The sequence below is a fragment of the Lycorma delicatula genome, chromosome 9 (assembly GCF_047948215.1).
Source record: "Lycorma delicatula isolate Av1 chromosome 9, ASM4794821v1, whole genome shotgun sequence".
Taxonomy (NCBI): domain Eukaryota; kingdom Metazoa; phylum Arthropoda; class Insecta; order Hemiptera; family Fulgoridae; genus Lycorma; species Lycorma delicatula.
The window spans coordinates 124,091,904-124,118,099 of NC_134463.1; the positions used below are offsets into that span (position 1 = coordinate 124,091,904).

At 32.4% G+C, this 26,196-nt stretch overlaps 1 protein-coding gene across 2 annotated transcripts in view; it reads left to right on the forward strand.

Annotated features, from left to right (window-relative positions):
- Window positions 1-503: 503 nt before the first annotated feature.
- Window positions 504-26,196, forward strand: part of LOC142330580 (acetylcholine receptor subunit alpha-like) — a 668,320-nt gene continuing 642,627 nt past the window's right edge. For both annotated transcript variants that reach the window (XR_012757812.1, XM_075375962.1), the window contains exon 1: window positions 504-610. The gene's annotated coding sequence lies outside the window, so the exon portion shown is untranslated. The remainder of the gene's footprint in view (window positions 611-26,196) is intronic.

Genomic DNA, 26,196 nt, shown 5'->3' on the forward strand with positions numbered 1-26,196 from the left:
AAAGAGGAATGTTTTTTTGACAGTAGTGGTTTTTAATTTGTATTATTTATCTCTTGTTTTTAAATTATTTTATTTTGCTAGTTTTAGTACCGCTTTAATAAATCATTATACGAATTTTTTAAAATTACTATTATTATTATTCTTAGAGAAATTAATTTAGTTAAATAAATAATTTAAAAAAAACGAGTTGTAAAGGTAATAATTTTCAAATTTAAAATGTAGAAAGATTTCAGTTTTATAGCTCGACGCGAATAGCGGTAAAGCTCGGTAACATCGTAGCCAGCTTTGTAATAAAGGGATTATTATCTCGTACGACGATCGTTTTTGCAAAGCCGATGACATTTTAATTATTAATTTATGCGAATATTATACGGCAAAACGCCTTCTGCCGCACACCTTCGCATCGGTCCAGCGAAAGAGGGAAACTGTTTAAACACGAGGGAAATTTCAGTCGGCGCTAAGGGGTGGCTGTATTGGACTCACCCAACCCAGTAACGTTTGACCTCCATTCTGTGTTTGCTTTGACGGGTTGCTCGTTGCTGTGTCGTTTATATCCCTGAACATTGTTATGTACATCACCGAACACTATTCGTATTATACATCACATAAGGTAGGATGAACTTAAAGTGTTCCTTGTATTTACGTGTAATTAAATTATATATCTGTAACGTATATATAATCGTATCCTGCGAGGATTTTTTATTTAAAATTATTTTATCTCGATATTTTCGTCGTATTAAATTAACCAAATATAACTTATCGGTCTTTCAGAACGTAAGCGGTAAAAAGAAGGGAGTTTCAATTTATAAATTTATCCGGATTACCCTGGATAGCTTTAAGGATTTTATTGTGGTTTTTCACTCCATCTTCGACCGATCGGGTGCATTTTTTACCCATCCGATAAACTTTATTCTCTCGGGCCCTTTTCTCAATCGTTTACTTATATTATTCGCAAACTATATATAAATAGGGTTGCAAAAGGAAAAATAGATTTAAAAAAAAATTTGAATTATTGATTTCACTTGTTTTTTTTTACAATCTGTATGGATACGTCTAAATATCCATTTCTAGGTTTGTTTGTATGCCAGTTCGTCTAACTCTTAGGGGCAATTAATCCCATGTGAATAATTTTTTGTTTATTGAATTTTTAAAAAGATTGTAAATTTGTAAATATAAATTTTTATAAAATTAAATAATCGGGTTTGAAGTATAATTTAAAGGAAAGCGTGTAACGTATTTCATGCGGCAACATTTTTAAACCCTAACTAAATTCCTAAGAGGAGTTACGATTCCTAGAATTAAGATTACGATAGATAATATTTTATTTACTATAAATGTCTTTTTAGAAGAGATATGTAATAGTTATGCATCTACTTATTTTTGCGATACCGTTTTACGTTATTATAAAACCTATAATTGTTTTACGTTGTAAATATTCATCGGTATAATTTACATTCATTACAAAACTAATGGGAAATTTGATTACGTTAATTTTTCAATTTGTATTATTCGTTAATTTTATTTGTGCGGCTTTGTTTTCTGGATTTACATATTAGTGGTTTCACAGATTTTACGGTAGATACTGATGAACTTATTTTAATCGAAATTTAGCCATAAATATCAAAGTAAAATGTTTATCAGAGGACACTCCCCCACTTGTTAAAAGATGTTTTTTTTTGTTTTTTAATTTACTCGCTTAAAGTGTAATATAAAAAATTATAACCCAAAAAATTTGTTACAGTTTTTAAAATTAATAACTTTTCTTTTAATCTCGAATCAGAACTTCCACCTGCTTTATGCTGATTTTTTTTTGTAAAAATTTAAACGATCAAATTTAGAAATTTTAATTTTAACAGATAGTTATAACTTTTATGGAGAACGTTTATAACACTTTTAAGGAAGGATTCATTCCACTAATTCGTTATCCCGGCATCACAAAATACATAATTAATTATTAAACAAAAAAATAGATGCGACTGAAGTACATATTTAACATATAAACACGTGAAATAATGTTAAGGTAATATTTAAAGTTGATAAATATAAAATGACAAAAAAAATAAAAGCTGACAACACAGTTGTAGGAGTTTTCCGTCACGCGGCTAAAACCGTGTTCCGGGAAAGTCGTACAGTTGTAGTTTGTTTCTGATACACGGCTTACACGTGCAAATTAATTAAAAATATTTATGATTTTATTTAAACGAAATATTTTTCGTTTATTTAATTCAATTATTCTAACAAAACGTGCGCGCATACCTATCTAATTCGCGCGGCCGGCACTAAATAAACTAATGTAATTTCACAAATTACGTAGAAAAAATTCGCTTCTACGTTCGGCAGACTGGTGTAGCCGCGAGACTTAACCACAAGGAAACGAGTCGACCGGGCGACCGAGTTACTTTTTTACACTTTAAATATTATTCATTTATTTAATTTTACCGCTCACCTGTGACGCCATAACGTAGCGGACTACTACAACAGCACTTTTTGGGGTGGGGGCACGCGAAATGTTTTTGTTTTGCAAAATATGACCTTAATTAGGCAAAATATCGAGATACTGAAGGTAACCTTCTACAGCCCCACCACCTTGACCTTATAAGTAGAAAATTGAATAATAGAAGTAATCTTACCGAGTTTGGTCAAAATCAGTCCAGTAATTCTGGAGATATAAGGTGATTTAATGGCCAAACACCGAACACACACACGTACATACGAACATTAACTACCGGAAAATTTCCGACCGGTTTTCTGCTTTCCTTAGGTGTCAAAATGTCAAGGTCCGGTGAAAACCGCATACGCTCAAATTGGACCGATTACAATACTTTCTCTTTTACAGCTGCAGCTTTGATGCAGTTAACCGCTGCAGAGTCGGTAGGTTATGTCGGAATGAAATTTTATAAACGATACGGGTAAATTAAATAAGAAAAACATAAAACTTAATTTAAATGTTGCATTTATTTACCTCATTGTTACAAAAGATGTTCAAAATTACCACTATGGGCGTCGATGCACTTTTGTGCTCGACGGATCATATTGAGAGTCGTCTGACGCAAAACGTTGTTGTAAATTCCGTTGACTTCTCGTTGAATATTCACCTTCAGTTCATAAATATTGTAGCGATTAGATGCATAAACTCTCTGTCCTTTAAGTAGCCCCAAACGAAAAAATCGCAAGCAGACCGCTCTGGGGAACGTGGAGGCCATCGTCCTCTGTTAACAGCTCGTTCATTTGTGAAAGCTACATGAACGGGATTCGGTGAAACGTTTGATGTGTGACGCCGTTGCTCCGTCTTGTTGGAAGAAGTTGTATTCTTTTTTATTATCGGTTAATTACGCATAGACTTCTTCGAAAATGGCATCTTCCGGACTAGCAGTAATTCTCCTTTTAATATCGGCAATGGCCTGTGGAGTCCTAAGGGAAGATTGCCTATTTCGTTTTGCATTTCAAACCGAACCTGTCGTACGCCATTTTGAACTAAATCGTTTATGCTACTCTTCGCTGGGATACAAATATTCGGAAATTTTTCTACGAATACTTGACGCGATTCTTCAAACGATCCAGAACGAATATATGCCTCAAGCGTAGCTATCCCCTCCTGGATTGAATAAGGCGATTTTACAAAAACACAACTGCACTCACAATACCGCACTGACAATCATAACGTATACTGCACTGACAAAGGGCAGCAACAATCAGTAGTAACATATACATCCACTAGTCGCGCTAGTTGTGTGAAAGTCTTTCGTAAATAATGTCATTACGGATTCGGTTTTATGTTGCTCACTTTATATAAACAAAGGGATACGTTAAAATTTTTTAATTTTCTGACAGTCAGTCTGTATGAGTCGAACTTGTGAACGCCAAACATCTGAGAGCCCGTAAATATTTGTAAATAGATCGAAAACTTGTTTTGACCTTTTAAGGGATGATCTTATACTTCAGACAGGAATATACGTGAGAGTAGTAAATATATAATAAAGACAAGCTTAGCGTTTTTTTTTTGTTTAATACTTTCATTTATAGCGACATCAAAAATTAGTCATTTGTGACTTGTCAGTGTAATGTAACTGTACGAGTAAACGTGTAGTCTTGAACAGACTCAGGTCGACCGTTCCTGAGAGGTTTGGTTAATTGAAAACCCGACCGCCAAAGAACACCGGTATCCACGATCTAGTATTCAAATCCGAATAAAAACGACTATTCCTTTATTAGGATTAGAACCTGACGATTTTCAACTTCGAAATCGGCTGATTTACGAGACGATTTTACTGCTAGATTGACCCGGTGGATTAGCTTAGTTTTATAAAAGCGCTTCAAAGGATGTCAGTACGGTAATTAAGAAACATTATTTATATGAAACCCAAACATAACAGAAATCTCCAATCGTATCATCCAGAAGATTTTGACTTTGAATCTCGACGAGGCTTAGCGTTTTTATACGCTACAATATTCGTAGACTAATAAAAAATTACATTAAAATAAATAATTTATAATTAATCGCTTTACACCTAATGATGGTCGTATTACGATAGAAATTTACCATATGTAAGTATTATTTTCTTTCGCAAAAGATTTTTGAGAATCTGTTTCCTATTTTATTTACGTGTTTGGATTTAATTCGTTCCTTTTTTATTTCGTTTGATATTTCTCTTTTAATCGATTGGCAGATTGCCCGTAGGAAGAATATATATTGGTATATTTTCTACCCGTTTGGTCTGAAATTACGTCTTTTTTTATTTATTTGAAGGTGGATTTTAAAGTTATTACGTAAGGATATATCAGTGATGTATTTAGTATAAAATTAACGAGGTATTTAATGCCGGGAGAAATATTTTCCGATAATCTAAAGAGATGAAACGCATAAGTACGGCTACTTTTATATGATAAATATCAAAGATTAAGAAATATTTACTCTCGACCCCATTATTATATGAATAATTATAATATGCTTTGTAAAAAAGAAACCGAATTTTAAACTTTAAAATTTTGTACTATAATATATCTTTTTGAAGAAAGAGAAGGCAAAGTCATATTTCACCTCTTAAGGGATGAGAAATATAGATTTAATAACAATTAAACTCTATTTATCTTATTCGAACGAGTTCGAGTATTCGACTCTTTTATCGCTTCTTAAGGAATAAATAAAAAACTAACAAAGTTGTAGGAATTTCCCGTCACACACATACACACACAACTTAATTTAAAATATTTAAATTTTTTTCGTTTGTTTTAATGATTCTAACTAAAGTGCGCGCGCATACCGTATTTAATTCGCACAGGTATGGTGATACTGGTGGCGACCGGTTCTAAATAAACTAATGCAATTGCACAACTTACGTAGAACAAATTTCGCTTGTACGGTCGGCAGACTGGTGTAGCCGAGAGGCATAACACACCAGGTACCGAGTGGACTGGGCGATCGATTTCGAGACCCGGCCAGATCGAGTTTTTTACACCTTAAATATTATTAATTTATTTAATTCTACGGCTCAACCTACGACGTCACAACATAGGAGACGAATACAACAGCATTTTCTTGGGGTGGGAGTGCAATTTTTCAAAACTTTTTTGCAAATATTGTTATTTTTTAATCGGTTACAAATGCGCGTGAGAAGTTTACAAATTTACGCGAGGGGTAGCGTCTCGACCGTTCATCCGGAGGTCCCGGGTTCGTATCCCGGTCAGGCATGGAATTTTCACTCGCGCTACAAATCATTCGTCTCATCCTCTGAAGCAATACCCAACTGTGGTCCGGAGGTTACAACAAAAAAAATGTATCTGAGAAAAATATGGCCTTAATTAGGGGAAATCTCGAAATACTGAGGGTAAGCTTTCTCTACAGCCTCACACCCTTGATCTATTAAGTTGAAAATTTAATGACATCAATGTGGCCCATATGAAGAAGTAATCTGATCAAGTAGTTCTGGGGATATAAGGTGATTTAGAGGCCAAATATCGTACGCGCGCGCGCGCGTATATACGAACATTAACATCCGGAAAATGTCCATCCGGTTTTTTGTGTTTCTTAGGTGTCTAAATGTCAAGATCCGGTGAACACCGCGTATGCCCAAATTGGACCGATTACAATACTTTCCCATTCTAGAGTTTTAGATCTACTATAGCGCTATCTAGACAAGAAAGTAAAAATTTAACCAATTTGTAGACATGAGATTTTTCTCAAAATTTTCGGTTATAAACCCGAAATCATAACGACACACATCCATAGATGGGGTTAAATTATGATTATTTGAGTGTTTAAATTAAACTATACTTTCTTTCCTTTTCCTGTTTAGCCTCCGCTAACTACCGTTTAGATAATTCTTCAGAGGATGAATGAGGATGATATGTATGAATGTAAATGAAGTGTAGTCTTGTACATTCTCAGTTTGACCGTTCCTGAGATGTGCGGTTAATTGAAACCCAACCACCAAAGAACACCGGTATCCACGGATCTAGTATTCAAATCCGTGTAAAAATAACTGGCTTTACCTAGGACTTGAACGCTGGAACTCTCGACTTCCTAATCAGCTGATTTGGGAAGACGCGTTCACCACTAGACCAACCCGGTGGGTTAATTAAACTATACTAGGCGTAAGATATCTTTGCCGTTGAGTTTTAAGTATTAAAAATGTCATTTTAAAATAGCTGTAAAATATCGACGGTAGTTCAATTTATTCACTGTTCCACATTGAACTCTCACTTGTGTAATGTTTTTCTTTTTGCCTTCACTTACATGATCGGTTTTTTTTCAGCGGTTTTCCTCCAACCAGCCATTTTCCGAACTGCTATTTTATATAAGAACGGTTATTTTTTTAAATATTTTTAAAGACAAGTACGTTTTTATAAGTTAAATAAAAATATTTGTATAAAAACGAAGTTTAAATTATGTTAATCGGTAATATCATTTTTAACAATTTTTCGAAACTATTTCTTTCGGTCTCGTGGTTTAAGTGGTGGGAGGGGTGTAATTGAATTTTCTTTACGTTTTGAGGCATGAGAAGTACGAAAATACTTTGATTTAAATTGCGGTTTCCTTATACATTTATTTATAAATTAATTAAATACTTATTCATTTTATTTTATTTATTTATTTTTATATGTTTATTTATTTATGAAATATTTATTAATAAATTTAGGCTTACGTATAAAGTTTTGTGGCTCGAAAATTTTCAACACTGTTAAATTAAATTCGTTGAAATGTAGATATGCTCTAGTAATGTATCTGAAGTTGTGCGTGTGAAAATTTGATGAAGACCGGTCGTGTCTTTCTCGAGTTACGATCAATTTAAGGTAGAAAAGATTTGAGCGGAATAAATTGGAAAGGTGGTTCGTAATAATGCTGCAAGTTGGAACGTTGACGTTTTATATGTGCGTTATCTGTTATCGAGTTAAACATGATGTATTTTTCCAAGTCCTGAAATGTTTATTTTTTTTAAATTTTTTATTGAAAGGTTTTTTTTGTTTAGTTTAGAATTAGTAAAGTAATATAACGAAACGTCGGTCCTCTGGCGCAAGAAAATTTTTTTTTGTTACTGAAGGCGGTGCATAGTTACGCTGTAATATTCATTGTTCAGCGCCTTATTTTATAAAAATCGGTCTAAATTATTGTTTTACAATTTCTTTTCACTAACTTTTAATACAGCAGTTATTTTAAAGAAATTCTTTTTCGAGTTTTCTTCATAGCAACACACACACACACACTTTATTACTCATCAGACTAAAATTAACGTTTATTCTTTATTTCTGACCACTATTACTTGGTCCCAAATTTGATGAAAACGATGAAAAAAAAGTAGAAAATATTGACATAACTTTTCCAACTTTGTTAGATTTTAATTTCAAATTCGTCACCGGATTTTTAAATATTTATGACTTAATTGTACAATATTTAGAGTACAATTATTGAAAAAAATATCAAAATGTTCAGTGTAAAAATTTGGGTCCGGTTTGAGCCCTTTTATCAAATGACATTTTTATCTTAATATGATCAAATAATAATATTGATCAAATTCACTATTAAAAGTGAATGATTCAGAAAAATATTAAAATTTTAATAAAGACTTTTATATTTGACCCGCTCATTTTTTTTTGGGTAAATCTTTATTTATTATAATAATTATTTACTTCAATAAATGGTTCGATTTAATGTAACGTTATTAATTCAACAACGATAGAAAATATTTTAATTTTCTTAAAAAAAAAAATTACAGATACCGTGACAGCTTGCTCCCTTGTTCGCGGGGTCGAAAATCAGATCAAATTTTGATTTATATAACCAAATATTTTTGCCAAAAATATTTAGCTACTGGGTTTTCGAAATAGGAAGCAGACTGTTAAAAAAAAGTTGAATTTCCCCTACCCACAAATCCGATGGACTTAAAACTTCAGAATTTAAATAACTTTATGAATAATTCCATCGTAATAAAGCTCTCAATTTTCTATGACCACTATATAAAGTAAAAAATTCTGGGATGTAAAAACAACTCGCTCTTCTTCTTTTTTAATTTTATAAAAAAATTTAATTTCATCAATGTCTTATATTATTGAAATTATTTTGTCCGTTTTCTATGAATTTATGTTGTACGAGCGTATTTACCAAAATGTAGGCTAATTATCGCAAGAACTATCGCGTGAAAATAAACAAGAACAAAATAAAAGTAATGAAATGTAGTAGAAATAACAAAGATGGACCGCTGAATGTGAAAATAGGAGGAGAAAAGATTACGGAGGTAGAAGAATTTTGTTATTTGGGAAGTAGAATTACTAAAGATGGACGAAGCAGGAGAGATACAAAATGCCGAATAGCACAAGCTAAACGAGCCTTCAGTAAGAAATATAATTTGTTTACATCAAAAATTAATTTAAATGTCAGGAAAAAATTTTTGAAAGTGTATGTTTGGAGCGTCGCTTTATATGGAAGTGAAACTTGGACGATCGGAGTATCTGAGAAGAAAAGATTAGAAGCTTTTGAAATGCGGTGCTATAGGAGAATGTTAAAAATCAGGTGGGTGGGTAAAGTGACACATGAAGAGGTATTGCGGCAAATAGATGAAGAAAGAAGCATTTGGAAAAATATAGTTAAAAGAAGAGACAGACTTATAGGCCACATACTAAGGCATCCTGGAATAGTCGCTTTAATATTGAAAGGACAGGTAGAAGGGAAAAATTGTGTAGGCAGGCCACGTTTGGAATATGTAAAAAAAATTGTTAGGGATGTAGGATGTAGAGGGCATACTGAAATGAAACGACTAGCACTAGATAGGGAATCTTGGAGAGCTGCTGCATCAAACCAGTCAATTGACTGAAGACAAAAAAAAGCTAATTACTTTTTTGTTTTCTGGATTAAGGGGATTTTGAAACGTCGACCTTTCCAAACGCCCAAAAATTTTAGGAGATCGCTCTACTTTCCTTTTATATTTGTGTCGTTGCAGCAACAATAAAGCCGGGAAAATAAAAACGAAATGTTTAGCGACTGTCAGTATATTTTTAAACAATTTTTTTTTGCAATTGCAGTAACGTGCAAGTCGAGTAAGTTTTCGTGTAGTATTTTGAAAACTAATATTTAATAATGCAATTATACTGCGTAAGTTAACATAAACCTGATCAAAAATTAAAATAAGCCGGCCTTTTTGGCGCGAGTGGTAGCGTCTCGGCCTTTCATCCGGAGGTCCCGGGTTCGAATTCCGGTCAGGCATGGCATTTTCACACGCGCTACAAATCATTCATCTCATCCTCTGAAGGAATGCCTAACAGCGGACCCGGAAGTTAAACACACAAAAAAGAACAGTCTAGATTTTGTTAAATTATTTAGGAACGGATTATTAAGATTCAAACTCTTCGGCAAAGATATAAATATGTGGGAAATAAGTTTTTTTATTTTTAGTTAACGAATAAGGTTTAATTTTATTTAGTTTAATGTTGTATTATAAATTGCGTTGAGTCGTTTAATTGTCTAATCTAACTTTGTATTTTGTACATTTTGTTTGTTTTCGTTTTATACGATCCAGAATAAGTTTTAATAATTATTAATCTCAGGTGAACAAATAAAAATGTTTTTATACAAAATATTTTTCTAATCTACTCTGTGAATCGTGCCGTATTTTTGAATCGTTTTATTAATAGAAAGATATACCGTTACTGAGCATCTAACAAATTTCCCGAAGTTAATGAAACAACAATCTAAATATAATTTAAACTTTACGTACGTATTTATGAGTAATAAATTTGGCTCGATGTCGAAAATTTTATCTTCAAAAAAATGGCGACCGATTTAAATTTACATTTACCTAATTTCAAGTTAACTAACCTTAAGTGGAAGAAATTTAGTTTAGAAAAAAAAAAACACGATTTATTCAATTTCGATTAAATGTGGCTGACAAAATTTGTCAGCCATGCATTGTGAACTCGTGCTATGTTGTAGCTGTTACGAACGTAACAAACGTATAGCGGGAGCTCGATCGTTTCCGTGATTAATCGGATACTCTCGGCTTCTCTGTGTACTTGTGTACTGCTTAACAAGGTACCTTCCAGCTGGACGTTTCTAGAAAGTAGGCAGCTTTGCATTTTGTGTACTGAGGTAACTTTGAGTCACCAATACATTATAATTGTGTATATAATAATCATATGTAAGTAGTTAGTTTGTATTTATAAAGACCTTGCTTTAAAATCGCTTATATTCAGCGATCACTTTTAGCGTGTGTGTATGTATGTAAAGGTTATGTGTTATTAGATCTTTTGTAGTCAGGTGCAATCAAATGAATCTTGTCGATTAAGATAGGCTATAGTATTGTTATTATTTATGGGCAAATCTTTTAACCATTAACACTGATTTGACCGATGGGCTGGCAAACTGTATTATTGGTATTTATTAAAAATAAATTGAATTTAAAGAGACTGAACGACAATATTTAACGGGGTTGAATAAATAAAACAAAACCTAAAATTTGGGTTTATTTTTATATTTTGCAATAACACAAATAATTCTTTATTCTGATCGGTTCACAAAAATACATTATATAAATCACCTCCATGTAAGATAAATTATAAATATAAAAAATTATTATAAAATAATTCACAATTATTTAAAAGATGAATTATTATTTAGAAGATGAATTAAAGATTATTTGTTTTAAACAAATAAACAGGTCTTTGTTTTTGTTTTTTAATTTAATATTATTAAAGAATTATTATATAATAAATTTTAAAAATGATTAAAAAAAAGTAATATTGTTTACATTTTAAATAAACTGATGGAAAGATTTCGCAGACGGTTAGGCAATTTATTAAAAATGACAACGGTAGCGTAAAAAAGCCATTTTTCGTAATTCGAAGTATTGTACTGAGTTATACGAAAACAGTTCTGTTATTTGATTTATTAAAGGGAGTTTTGTTATTTTTTAACAAGTGAACATTATTTGTAGCAAAGATTCCGAATTCATAAATATAAACGCAATGATAAGTTGACGTTATTATTAATTTTCTAAATATCGGTCTACACGATTCAGGGCTAACTCGATTCAGACTTTTTGAGGGATATACTTTATACAAAAATATACACAGGCGTAATAAATATTTAATAATAATGAAAGGTTTAGCGTATTATTAAGGCGCTTTATAGTTAAACACTACGGCTTGATTTTGTTACAAACTATCAATTTGATCAGCCGACGACAACTTTTCTAATAAAATAACTAAAAATTTCGCTTTCTGGTCAACAGAAATACTAAAATCTCCATCATTAATGGAGATTTTATGATGTAACATTGAATTTTTATTCGACGTTTACGGCTACCTGAGAAACATAGTGTAACAGTTTTATCCGTATTTAAAGTTAAACGGTTACAATCCATCCAAATAAAATATTTATATAAAATCCGAATTCTATATATAACAAAATTTTCGGAAGCGTAATTTCGTGTGTAAATTTCTTTTTTACCTATAAATAATAATAAATTTCAGAAAGTCCTATGATATGAACTGTGTAATTGGGGAAACGTTTCGAGATTTTGAAATACTTACTTCTTGTTACCGTGATAAGGAACGAAAATTATTTCTTCTTTTCAAATAAATCATTAACAAAGAAAAACTTTATTAGTTTTTTTCTCTTTGATTTATAGGCGCATCAACAATAAAGTCATAACGACTTATCAGTCTAATATATTGTACTGGTAAGTTTGTAGTCTTGAACAAACTCAGGTCGACTACTCCTGAGACGTGTGGTTAATTGAAAACCCAACCACCAAAGAACACCGGTATTGTTTTCAAATCCGAATAAAAGTAACTACCTCTAGTAGGATTTAAACCTGAGAACTTCGGCTTAGAAATCAGCTGATTTACGACAAGTTTACCACTAGACCAACTCGGTGGGTTTTTACCATTGTTGGTTCAAATTAAGAAAGGTCAAATTTGTCGGATTGATAGAACTTAAGAAAAATAAGTTTTCAAAAGCGCTTTAATTTTATTTGCTATTTCTAATTTTTAGGTAGATATCATAAGAAAGCTACCTATTGTAACGGATACCATGATTCTACTTCCGGAAAATTTCGACATATCTTCGCGTTTCACATCCCTCAAACCCCAAAACCACCGTCAGTTCAAAAGTTTATTATATATATATATATATATATATATATATATATATATGATATATATGTATATATTTCACTTTCTTTTGGACACGATAACTGCCGTAATTTTGTGCTAACACTTCCAAATTTATATATAAAGTATAACGACCCAAAATCTCGGTCGAGTATGTTAATGACCAAAATCAGAACCATGGGAGTCGAAATATGGGAGATTTTTCCAAAAAACAAAAAAAACAAAATATCTCTATAAATTTCTTATTACGTAAAATATCGAATTCGTTTAAATTTCCTATTCTTTGGATAATAACCAATTGTAAATAAAAACCTATTGTAAAATACCTATTGTAAATAAATTTTTTTGATATCACCAACCATTCGCCCAGGAGGTGGAAAAATTGGGGTTTTGAAGACAAAGAAAAACATACCTCCTTTAATAGGCACAGTATCGAATCGGTTAATAATCGTCGTTAGTTCTCTAAAAGGTACCTAAAACTTTTGTCTGAAATTTTTGATATGACCAACCCTTATGGCAAGGGATGACCAACGTTTTGCCGAAATTGTAAGAGGATGGAGCTTGTCATATGATAAACACGTGAAACTTTTTTTAACATGTAACCATTGTCGTATTGAGTAAATAGGAAATCTTTCTTAATTTTAAAGTGGAAATCTTTCTTATGTCCTACTTAGCACTGGTGAAATCTACCTCTGCCTTCCGGCGTGTCGAAAGGGATGTCTTTTTGATTAAGATAATAACATACAAGTAAATTTTATTATATGTAGTCCTTTTAAAGACGTCATATCTCTCAAATATCTCCTGGTATCCTTTTTTTTTTAATTTGATAAATTAGTCTTTAATACAACGGTACCAAAGCTTTGAGCCGTGATACCAAGGAACGCTGTGAAAAGCCTATCGGATTGCCGTTACCCGTTGTTTTGGTATAGATATATTGAAAGAAGCTGTCAGAGAATTTTCTCTTTTGTCACACCATTTTTCTTTCACTTCATTTTTTTGTATTCTGAGATCAATACCTTTTCATTTTAAACAGAATGTAGATCTTTTATAAATTTTAATCGTAAGTAAAGTACACTATATATTCCGTTTTGTTCGTACACTTACGTAAGATGCGCAGGGGGCAGATGCTTATATTTCTAAGAACACGTCACCTAGACGACAGCGGTCAGGTTATTCGGGCATCATGATAAAACTGATCAGAAGACTTTAGTATTAACTGGCAGATCGATCCGCTAAAGGAAATTTTAGAAAGAATTGTTTTCTGATACGGTTTTAGAATACCGAGTACATACAAACATCAACAAAATGGCATCAAGAAGACCGAACACAAAATTTGGTAGCATAAATAAGGTTCAGAAATTTAGGTGTATTCGGTAGAATTATGGACGTTTACGTTAACGTTTTCTTAAAATATTCCACGTTGTCCATCACCGGCATCGCTAGTTTGTGGCCGGCCTTTCGAATAGATTTTGAAGGATCACGTAAGAAAGACTCCCTGACACGTTGAACGTTTTCTTTAGATACCGTCTACGGGAAGGTATTCTCTAAGGGAAGAGTACCGGACGACCGAAGGCCCTCCTTTTTTACTCTTCCTTTTACACATTCGGTTGTTTAAAGCTGATTATTCCACCGACGAATTTTATCGATCGATATCGTATCGATCTACGACCATCCTCGCAACTAAAACTGACCTTTTTGCTCTTTGTTGATTCTAGCCTACATTGTACACCTCATCTGAGAGATATTATAACAAAGAAAACCCCGAATTCTTTTTGTACAGTCGATATATATATATATGAATAATATGTTCACACTAATGCTTTAAAATCAAGATTTATCGTTTTTAGAATTATAAGGTCTACAAAAAGAAAAAAAAACGTACCAAGTACAGTAATTTTTTTACAATGAGGAATCATCTGATACTTGGGTCTTGTGTTAAATCTCTTTGGAATGGAAATTTTTCACGCAATGTAATGTATAAATGAATTTAGTATTATGTAGAAAAACAGTATTGTATGTAAATTGATCGTAGATCTATAGTTGCCGAAAGAAAAAAAATCTGATGTGGACAACATATGATTTGTTTGTACGCCTATTAAATTACATATACACTTTTCTTTAAAATGAAAAGTACATAAAATTTTATTTCATTAATAACTTCTGATATTTTTTTCTAATTTTTTTTTATTGTTATTATTGAATTATTATTTATTGTAAAATGTTTTTTTTTTTTTTACAATCGGAGGTTAATAATTATTAATAAATCAATATATTTAAATTAAAAAAAAAAGGAGTGAAGTCTGATTCGAAACATGTACCTTCCCCTTGTAAGATCCAAATATTTCATTAATTAAAATTTTATTTGGATATGACTCTGGAACTGATGAAAATAAGTACCGCTTATGATATATCGTCGAAAAGCTCTCAATCAAGGCTTATTACTGCAGTTTAGAAAAAGTCCAAAATCCATATTGTTTTGGATTTTCGACAGTTTTGGTTCAATCGATTGCAATTTAAAGGGTGGTGCAGAACTAGATGTTACAACAGTCCTAAATTCAAAATTTCAACATCCTACTTGTAATCGTTTTTGAGTTATCCGAGATACGTGCATACATACGTACGTACAGAAGTCATATCGAAACTACTCAAAATGGATTCAGGGATTGTCAATTTGACCGTACTTGGTTTTTAGTATTTCACAGCGTTTTTTACTTCCTTGTACGAAGTAAAGGAAAGTATTGTGATAGCGAAATATTTCAGTTTTCAGATTTCAACGGAGTTACCCATTTTGACAATTCCTGAATCTGTTTTGACTAGTTTCGGCGCGACGTCTGAACGAACGTATGTATGCACGTATCTCGGATAACTCAAAAACGATTACAAGTAGGATGCTGAAATTTTGGATTTAGGACTGTTGTAACATCTAGTTGTGCATCTCCCCTTTTCATTGCGATCGATTGAACCAAAAGTGTCCATAAAACCCCAGAATCCAAACAAAATTTCCATTGAATAATATTTTTGTGAAATACTAAAAACGAAGTACAGTCATTTTCATACAATGAGAAATCCTCTAATACGTGGGTCTTGTATTTAAATCTCTTTAGAACGAGTATTTTTGTCACAATGTAAAAATGCATTTACTATAAACAGAAAGCTGTAATTTATCATAGTCTATAGTAAAACAAAGAAAAATAAATTTTATAACATTGGAAAAAGTACTTTATACGATTAAGTCGCTTATTTGATCTTGAATTTTCCCTCGAGTAATATTAATTATTTTCAATATTATCTTAAAAGAAGCAGTCGAAGAACAATTTTAATTGGAAACTTAATTAAATACTCTAACATTTTTGAGTACGTTTAACGATAATTTTAGAAACTAATAAACCGATAATTAATGCTTTCAGTAATACTAATTGTTTTTTTAAATTTGTGTATACAAATTTTAGTTCTCATTAATAATCTTGTTAAGGCGAGTTTATAAAGTTTAATTTTGTAGACCGCTAAAGTTAAATTAATTGCGTCGAATGAGGTTTGAAACATATAAATTAGAATTCAATAGAATTGATTAATGAAATTAACGATTAAAAACAGGAGGCTAAGGTTCTACTTTGATTCAATATGAAACTTGTTACTCGAAGTGTGTAAACATAGCAAACAATTCAGCTATTGAATATATATGTTATTGAAACAAACTCGGTTGAAGTGCTCATTATAAGTGCATACGGTGCTATTGAAAACCCTTGTTATTTCTCAGTGACATTTGAAGTTTCTGTTTAATGTAATTATTTTTGTATATTTCAGCAGATTACGTATTTAATTAAAGTAGAAGAAGTCTATGATAATTTTAATGATGATGGGTGATGGACCGTACTTAACTACCGTATTTATTCGAGTAACCCCCGCCCACGAATAAGCCCCGCACCGCGATTTTCCGGACCGAAAATTTAAACAAAAAAATTGAGTATATACCGGTATTTTAAAGTACAACAGATATGATAAAAAAATACGTAAATACGAAAATATTCAGAAAGTTAAGCATTTAATTCGTTCATTTAAATTACATTAATAATTACCGTAGGCACTAGTTTAGTTCACAATCATTAGGCCAGTAAAACGAAAAGAACGCATCATGTTGAAAAGGATCATTTCAATACGCTTTTTAATATGGGATTTTATTTTTAATTAATCAGTGTCACTGTCAATGTCTGTAGAAGAGTTAACGGTAGCCTCCACATCGCTCTGCCAAAGGTGATCGTCTTCGCTACCATCAAGTTCATTAAATATTCCGCATTTTTTAAAACGTTTCCTTACTAATTCCGTAGAAATGCCTTCCGAAGCATCTTTTATTCAAACACAAATCCGGTTAAAATCTGGGCGTTTGATTCTTCAGAAATTTTCATCAACCATCCGTTTACTGTACAGTTGTTTTAATGCAGATTTGAACGGTTGATTAATGCAGACATCTAGCGGTTGCAATCCGCCTGGAATTATTACTTGGTCTATCATACCCTTTTTTAAAATGTCTTTCACTTTATCCATTACTATCCATTACTTAATTTTACTATCCATTACTAGCAAACAGATATTTTTTTTATTAAGTGAATCTCCTGATCGCTTTTGCCATACACACCTGATCCGATCTAAAATTAAGGTTTCCCATCCTGATTCTTGTGCTCTGATAATAACTCCATTTACCTGTACGGTAGGAAGAGCTTTTTTTTAAAACAATGTACGGAGGTAATTTTGATCCATCAGAAGTAATGCAAAGCATAACACTACACCTTTGTTGTCATTGCACCAGTGCAAATCGTAACATTTTTTGTTTACGGTTTTCTCAAGGCATTTCAAAATATACGGGGGTTTGATCAGCTTTTCCTATTTGAGAAGGCAAATAGTCTTTATCTTTTCTAAGATTTATTATGTATTTGTGAAAACGTAATAATTTTTTGTTCATAAGTATCTGGAAGTCATTGAGAAACGATCGTCTTTCATCTTATTGACAAATCATTTTGTGCAAAAAATCGTTATCCATCCACGGCTTGCTTTAAAATCAACTTTATTCAATGATTTAGCGATTTCACAAGGATATGATTGACAGATTTTTGTTGTGACAGTATAACCGCATTTCCTTTTTTCCATAACAGTTTTTTTTCTATGTCTGTATATTTTGGTTTTAAGCCATGAAAAGCCCTTTTATTACCAGTGCCTTTCACCAGAAGTTGTTTCTTCTTACACCAGTCTTGAATGGAGCTTTCATCTACGTCAAATTTTCTTCCTGCCGCTCGATTTCCAATTTTTTCAGCCTCTTCTATAAACCGCAATTTTTAATTTACCGTAAAAGATCGTAAACGCTGTTCTTTTGTACTCATTTTAATGCCGTAATTAAAATAAATCACCGTATTAAACTTTATCAGACAAACTAAACAGATAAAATGCACATAACCGTCCACATATACAAACAGTACAACGACTATGGCAAATAGACAAGACGACGACGGGTAACTGATACCATAACTGTAGTGTCATTAGTTCCAGATGCAGCCTATACAGAATGAATCATTTTATAAAAATACCGTAACTTCGTTTCTATCGATAACATGAACAGGATGTTAATAATTAAGGATGTATTCAGTATAAGCGGCATCCGGTATTGATAAACGAAAGCCTAATGTAACTATATTTATGCGATTGAATTTAAGTACTTCCAATAAAACGTTTACTTTACATAAATTATTCTGGCTAAAGGGCATGCTTCAAGTAAGCCACGCACCCTTATTTTTTCTCTCCAATTCCAAGAAAAAAGTGCGGGGGGTACTCGAATAAATACGGTATATTAAAATCTAATATATATTTTCAAAGGAGTTCTGACAATCAAAACTATTCTTAAGTCTGCTAACGGTTTCTTTGCTCGCGTCAATAGAAATTATTCACAATTGAATTGATAATTTTTAAATTAATGTTTTTAAAAATGACCGACGATTCACTTTCTGGGAATAATAATTTTATTTTAAGCTGCTTATGAACTATTTTTCTTTCCCACCTATAGATCTACTTCCGCAGCATATCTATAAAGTGCGCACCGTAGCGAGCGGTAAAAAGTTTTGGTTATGGTCTCTTTTTTGCAAATTTCGTCAACACATCCTTAGTTCAAGAAACAAAAATGATAGAAAAATTTTCGGAAGATGTAGTAATATAAGGGAACGTTCGTATTGTACAGTAGCTATTACGTAACGGCAAGCTTGGGTGATAAGCCCGCACTTAACTGCTATACTATTGTTCTCTGAAACGTTGGTACACCATGATTAGTCATCTCTTAGTAACACTGTATATTTGTGTGAATGAAGAAAGTGACATATTTCGAATACAAAACTATTATTAATTCCTTGTACGAAGTAAAGGAAGTATTGTGATCGCGAAAAATATCGGTTTTCAGATTTCAACGAAAATATCCATTTTGACCATCCCTGAATCCATTTTGACTAGTTTCGGCGTTACGTCTGTACGTACGTATGTATTTCGCATAAGTCAAAAACGATTAGCCGTAGGTTTTTGAAAGTTTGGAGTAGGACTGTTGTAACATCTAGTTATGCACTTCCCCTTTTGATTGCAATTGACTGGACCAAAAGCATCGAAAATCCCCAAAAATGGATTTTTGACTTTTTTTAACTGCAGTAATAAGCCCTCATGGAGAGCTTTTAACGACATATTATAAGTAGTACTTATTTTCATCGGTTCCAGAGTTAGAGCCAAATAAAACTTCAATTATCAATTATGGATCTTACTAGTGGAAGGCATATCGGTTCAAATCCGACTTTATCTCTTTTTTTTTAACTTTTTTTCAATTTAAATATTTTTATTTATTAATAATTATTAATCTCAGATTGTGAAAAGAGTTTTACAATAAATAATAATTCAACAATAACAATTAAAAAAAATAATATTACAAAATATCAGAAGTTATTAATGAAATAAAATTTCTTGTACTTTGCATTTAAAAAAAATGTAAACAGGCGTACAAGGAAGTCATGTGGTATCCATATCAGATTTTTTTTAATTTTATTTTTGTTTCTCTTTTGTTTTTCCATGTATATAAAATTTGTGTGATTCTGCCTCTTGGTACGGTTCATTATAAAGTTTTTTTTTGTGGTTTACCGTTTGAACTTTTTAAAGTAGTTGATTTACATTCGAATATTTATGGCAGAATTTAAGTCTGTCGTGAACGGTAAAAAACTTCCACTTACCTGGTGATGTAGGCGAATTGTGAATGAATTTAACTTAAAGATAAGCTGTCAACCTGTGAATGAATTTAACTTAAAGATAGTGGAGCTGTCAACCGTTAAACTGTAAAAAATTGAAAATTGAAGTTAATTTTAGCTGCAGTGAAACTAGTTTAGGAAGAATTTTGAAAGAATTAGGTTTTAACGGCGTAAAATCGAAAACGAAAGGAAAATTTATTTCATTCAACGGAAAAATCACGGGCTAACGTCAGCGGTGCAAGACTTCATTTACCAATAAATAAAGTTGAACGCTTAATTATAATTCACGCCGGAGATGAATCGGAGTTTATTCCAAACGCGATGTTAACTTGGACTGCCAAATATAAAAGTAGCGATTACGATTGTAGCATGAATACTGAAAATTATTTGAAATGGAGTGAAGAAAATTTAGTTCCTAACTTTCCTGTCCGTAGTAGTTATTGACAATCCTCCGTATTATAATACCCTTTCTGAAAAATTTCCAGTGTCATCGAGCAAGAAACAAGACAATGACTGTTTGGTTACAGATACATCATATTCTATTTTCATCTCAAATGCTTAAACTACAATCGTATGAATTAGTTGAAACAAAAAAGACAAAAAAAAAGACAAAAAAATAAAACGATACCGATTTGAAGAATTGTCGGAAAGAAGACGGCATTAAGTTCACCTTACCGTCCTAATAAAATCCGAACGAGATGGTATGGTAACAGGGTGCAGAAACTATGTGAAGATAAAATGAATTCGATGAGCGACCATCACTGGAAACTTTGCTGTGAAAAGTTTAAAAAATCGAAGGTGAATATTGAAGCCTAGAATCGTCAATAGATTCTCTGAAAAAACCTTTCATTGTCTCTATGTAGTGACAGTTGCACTGAGGATAGTGATGAAAATGAGGAAATCGATTCCGGCTGAGAAATTAAACGGATAATTAATTTTCCAGTAAGTAATTAAAGTTACAGTAATAACCCGTTTATCGCAATATTTACCTTTTTACTAAAAAAAGAATATTTTGTCATTCGTTATTACATTTTACAATGTACGGTACAGAATTAGTCGAATGTATTTTCAAAATTTTTGCATTCGTTTGTTAAAAACATAAAAATTATTCGGTAAGGGGATTACTAACAGCGAGTAACGTGTTTTTACGTCGGGTAGTAATCGTCACCACACCATGCTCGCCGCCGGTAATAGGCGGCGAATGTACATGACATTTTTAAACGTTTATAAAAAATATAAGCATTTTTCCTTATTTAATTTAAGGTTGTTTCGGTTATAATTTCTGGAATACGAACCTGTTTTAACTTGGTATTAGGATTTTTATAAACAAGTCTCTTACACACATTTCATTCAATTAACACGCACATTTTATTTTGTTGTAATCAAAATATTGTGTTATAAAACATATTAAGTAAGCGTGAAACAATTTTCATTAATTTTTCCATTTGTTTACATACATTTTCATATCTTTAGTATTTTAATTTTAAATAATTAAATTATCGTTTTTCCTTCGTTATTATTAGATAAAATTTAAATAAAAATATAGATACGTTAGATAAACACAGATAACAATTTTCAGTAGGTTATCAATTTATAATAATTTCCTTTGCTACGTATCAATTGGTATTATTAATTTTAATAATTATACTTATTTTCAATTCTGAATATAATCAAAAAAAAATTATTAAGATACTACTTCCCAGTCGCAGCTTCGCTCGAGCTATATGGTTACTTGCGTTTCCCGTGGTGGTCGATCTTTTTATTTTATATTTATTAGTTAAGTAACCGGAGGTAGGTGCAGTCAGTCACACATACAGTAACGCTGGCGTATCGCATTTCCCGTCGCTCAGTTGTTTCATTGGAGCGGGATTGATCTGTGCGTATTCGGTCGCTTTCTGAACGCATTTCCCGTCGCTCATTTGTTTCAGTCGAACGAGATCAGGCTGTGTGTATTCGGTCGCTTTCCAATCTTGACTGTCTTTCGTCTTCAGTCTCTGCCGCACGAACGGTTTTCATCATACGTGCTTTTTTGGTATTTCTCCGATCGAAGAATGTCTTTTAGGCGCGGTAAAGATCGCAGTTAAATACTTTACACGCTTTAAATTAGTAACACACAAATGATAAACAAAAGCGGTTATTTATTTATGTTTTTAATCGGCTGTAAAAAATTGTAAATGAATGAATCGTAAAAATTACATATTCACGTGCGCTAAATCAATTGAAAATTAGCAATAACTGTACGTTAAAACCTCAGCCCTTTTCAAAATAAATCAATTAAAAAAAATGTTAGTTATAAATTAAACTTTTCTTGAAAATCAAAGTCATTTTGAAACTTAAATATGCTTTAAGGAAGAAATAAAGTGTTTTAAATTTCGTTGTAAAATTTCGTTATGTCGGAGGTCCAAAAAAAAATTAGCCTATGTTCACCGCAGGGCTTCAAAGTGTAGGTGTGCAAAATTTTAGACAAATCTGTCCGGTAGATCTCGAGTTAAGCTGGAACAGACAGACAAACAAACATTGATTTTTATATATATAGATAGAATGAAGAGAATTGTTTTAATTTATATATATACACATGAGGTGTGTTCAAAAAGTAACTAGAATTTTTGTTTTTTGGAAAGAATTTTATTTATTCGTCTACGTTAATGTTATCTCCTTCAAAATAGACGTCATTAGATTCTACACACTTATGCCAGCGCTCTTTGCAATCCCCGAAACACTTATGGAAGTCGATCATTGGAATTGTGTTTAGCTCTTTCAGCGATTCGCTTTTAATCTCATCTATGCTTGTAAAACGACGGCCCTTTAAGGTTCTCTTTATTTTTGGGAATATAAAAAAGTCACAGGGCCATTTCTGGCGAATATGGCGGCTGGGGTATCATTACAATGTCGTTTTTGGGTAAAAATTGACGAACATGCAATGAGGTGTGAGCAGGCGCATTATCGTGGTGCAAATGTAATGAATTGTTTCGCCACAAATCCGGGCGTTTTTTCGGAGTGCTTCACGCAAACGGCGTTGAACTTGTAGATAATACTCCTTATTGATCGTTAGACCTTGTAAGAATTTACGATGCGCTACGCCGTTAAAATCAAAGAACACGGTAAGCATAATCTACACATTCGACCGTACTTGAATTTTTTTCGATTTTGGTGATCCAGAATCCTTCCACAGGGACGATTGAGCATTAGTTTTGACATCATATCCGTAGGTGTTTCATCACCTGTTATGACACGTATCAGTAGTTCTGTATCGTTGTTGACTTCATTTAGCGACTCCTGAGCAACTTCCATTCGCCGCTGTCTTTGTTCGAAATTCAACAATTTTGCGAAAAATTTTGCTGTCACACGTTTCATACCCAAAACATTCGAAAAAATGTCACTGTATGAGCCAATTGATATCCCAACATCAAAGTTTCCCTGTATGTAATTCGGCGACCATTCACAATCATTTCTTTCACTTTTTCCACGTTTTCATCGGTTGTTGATGTGCTGGGGTGTCCGGGGCGCTCGTCATCTTCAACGCATTCACGATCTTCTTGGGACGCTTATACCACTTGTAAATCCTTGCTTTACTCACCAAAAGCAATATTTAACATTTTTAAATTGCTACACTTTATTCTATTCTTATAGCAAAATTTAATACAAATTCTGTGATCCATTATTTATACAAATAAAAAATCGCCGATCTTATCAAAACACGTGTTATCCTTTTGACAGCTGACAACAGACTGTCAAATGTACTTTTTAGCCATCCAATATGGCTAAAAATGTACAGATACTTTTCACACATGTTTACCATTCAACAACAAAAAAATCCCGAGAATCGAACTGATACAACCCGCCAATTTCAAAATTCTCGTTACTTTTTGAATACACCTCGTGCATACACACACACACACACACACACACACACACACACACACACACACACACACACACACACACACACACACACACACACACACACACACTTTTTTAATTTAATTTTTTTCTTAAAGGCAGTACGAAAATAATAAAATTTATATTCAATAAGTACGCTTTTGTGCTTAATCCACCTCCTTTTATTTTTATAGTAGTTTTCTATAATATTTATAATTATAATGAACAATTATTTTCTGAATTCATGTATATTTGAATAATATTTAATATATAATCTTACTCTAGAATTATTATTTATTTATTTATTTTTGTAGTTGTCTTGAACGAATCAAAAATAGGCTATGTTTTCTGTATGTTTCTTCATTATAAACAAAATGTTCTTTTTGCCTTTATTACTGATTATCATATTTTTCATTGCCGAGATCCTTAAAAAAACTCCATTTAGTTATTAATTTATTTCGTGTCCCGGTTCCGAATTCCAGTTCGATGAAAGCTTAGACGCACAATTAGTTACCAAAACGGTAATTATCATTTAGTAAATCCACATTGAGATCGTTGCTATGTGAAATAACTAAATTCGACAAGCTGAAAACAGACGTAAAGTAAATTAAGTTTTCCGTCTTAAGGTAGGCTTACAATACTTATGTTATATACTGCAGTGTTTGTAACATTCTGGCTACGTGGAGACGAAAACGAATACTGAACGCGGTCTTCACTATCAGACCGGACGGCTTACCGTAATTCTAAAAAAATATGACGTTGACTAACAATGAAAATTCGTTGCGTTGGTCGTTCTAAAAACTTTTAAGAATCGTTAGTTCTGATTTTAAATTGTTAATGATAATGATTGGACCGAAAATAACGAAATATTAAAATAAAACTCCCACTGCGCGGGAATTTATTTTCATATTTCTCCAATTTTAATCGGTTCACATCAGTTTTCTGAGAATGGCGGTGAATATTTTTATCTTTGATGAATAAATAGCATAATATAACGAAACCACTTTTATTTTTAAATCCTCGTTCACTTTAAAGTAAAATTTAATTTTATATTACATTTTCTTTTATTTTAAACCGATTTTATTTTAACCGGGTCCATTCATAAATTTCTTAGCTTCTCTTTGAAATTTGCCTATCAGACACCGCATCTTCTTTTCAACTTCAGCGTTTCCCTACTCATTAAGTTTTGATTTTTATTCCTGACTATAATCCGAACAGATACAGGTTTTCTCTAAAGAATTCTATTAATTTTTCCTTGTCACCGTCGTTCTATTTCGTTTCATTAGATTCAGTATTTTTAACGTTCATAGATTTCATCGCAATTTAACTAAAAAATGTATCTGTATAAAGGCCCCTACACACCTTCCGATCCAATCCGATCCGATGTCCTAAATGTAGGATGAAAATGTGAAATTGTGTAGCGTGTACGTTGATCGTCCTAACAGAAAATTTAGGAATTCGATTTAGCAAGGTCGGACGGTTTTCCCCATCCGACTAGCCGACTTAGGACAAACCCCCTCCACTTTCCTTATTAGATCAGATAGTGTGTAGCGCAGTAGGGCGTCGGCTCCGATTAGTAGTTTGTTTTCTTCAATTTAAAGTATTTATTACAATACAAAGAACGTGCTAACATTATGATAGAAAGAAGCACTGCAACTTAAAAAAAAACACCTTTTTTAATGATTGAGAAACGTACACGATAAAAAGTGGCACGTTTTCTATGAACGGCTTTGCTATTCTCAGCAATTCCTTTAAATACTCTTCACTTATTCGTAAAAAAATTCGGTAATCGTCCGAATTCAATCGCTTCAACAATATCGAACGGGTAAATTTCTTTCTTTCCTTTAGCCACATTTTTGCTAAAATTTCATTTCTGGTGGGAATTTTGGAGGATCAACAATGTTGTAAGAGCAACCCCAATTTTTTGATTTTACGACAAAAACGGTACCGTTAAAGGGTGTTATCAGGTCGGGAGTCTCAGCGGTACTGACCGATGACGAGGTCAGAAGAAAAAAATTGTAGAGGGTATAGCGATCTCGGATCGGAAGATGTATAGGGGCCTTAAACAATACGGGTAAATATTTTTCACGAAAACGGCGGCATTTAATGACAGCTAGAGATTTAATAAATGTGACGAGCGATAATAATGTTTTGAGATATCCTCTAACGTCGCTATTAGCAAGTGTTTGCGACATCTTTGATCCTTACAAACGACTTATGGATATCAAGATTTTTGCTATAAACAAGACGAATACGTTAACGTTTTGTAATAACATGATTAATTTTAAATATTATAGCTGTTAAGCGTTGCACAACACTTAGTAACATGTTACGCCACGAAGGTTCTATAATTAGTCAAAATGACAACGGCGGAAAAATTAATAGAATAAATTGTATTGACTGATGTTCAAGCTAGCACCCCTGAAAGTATCAGCTATTCGAAAAGAATTTTCATTAT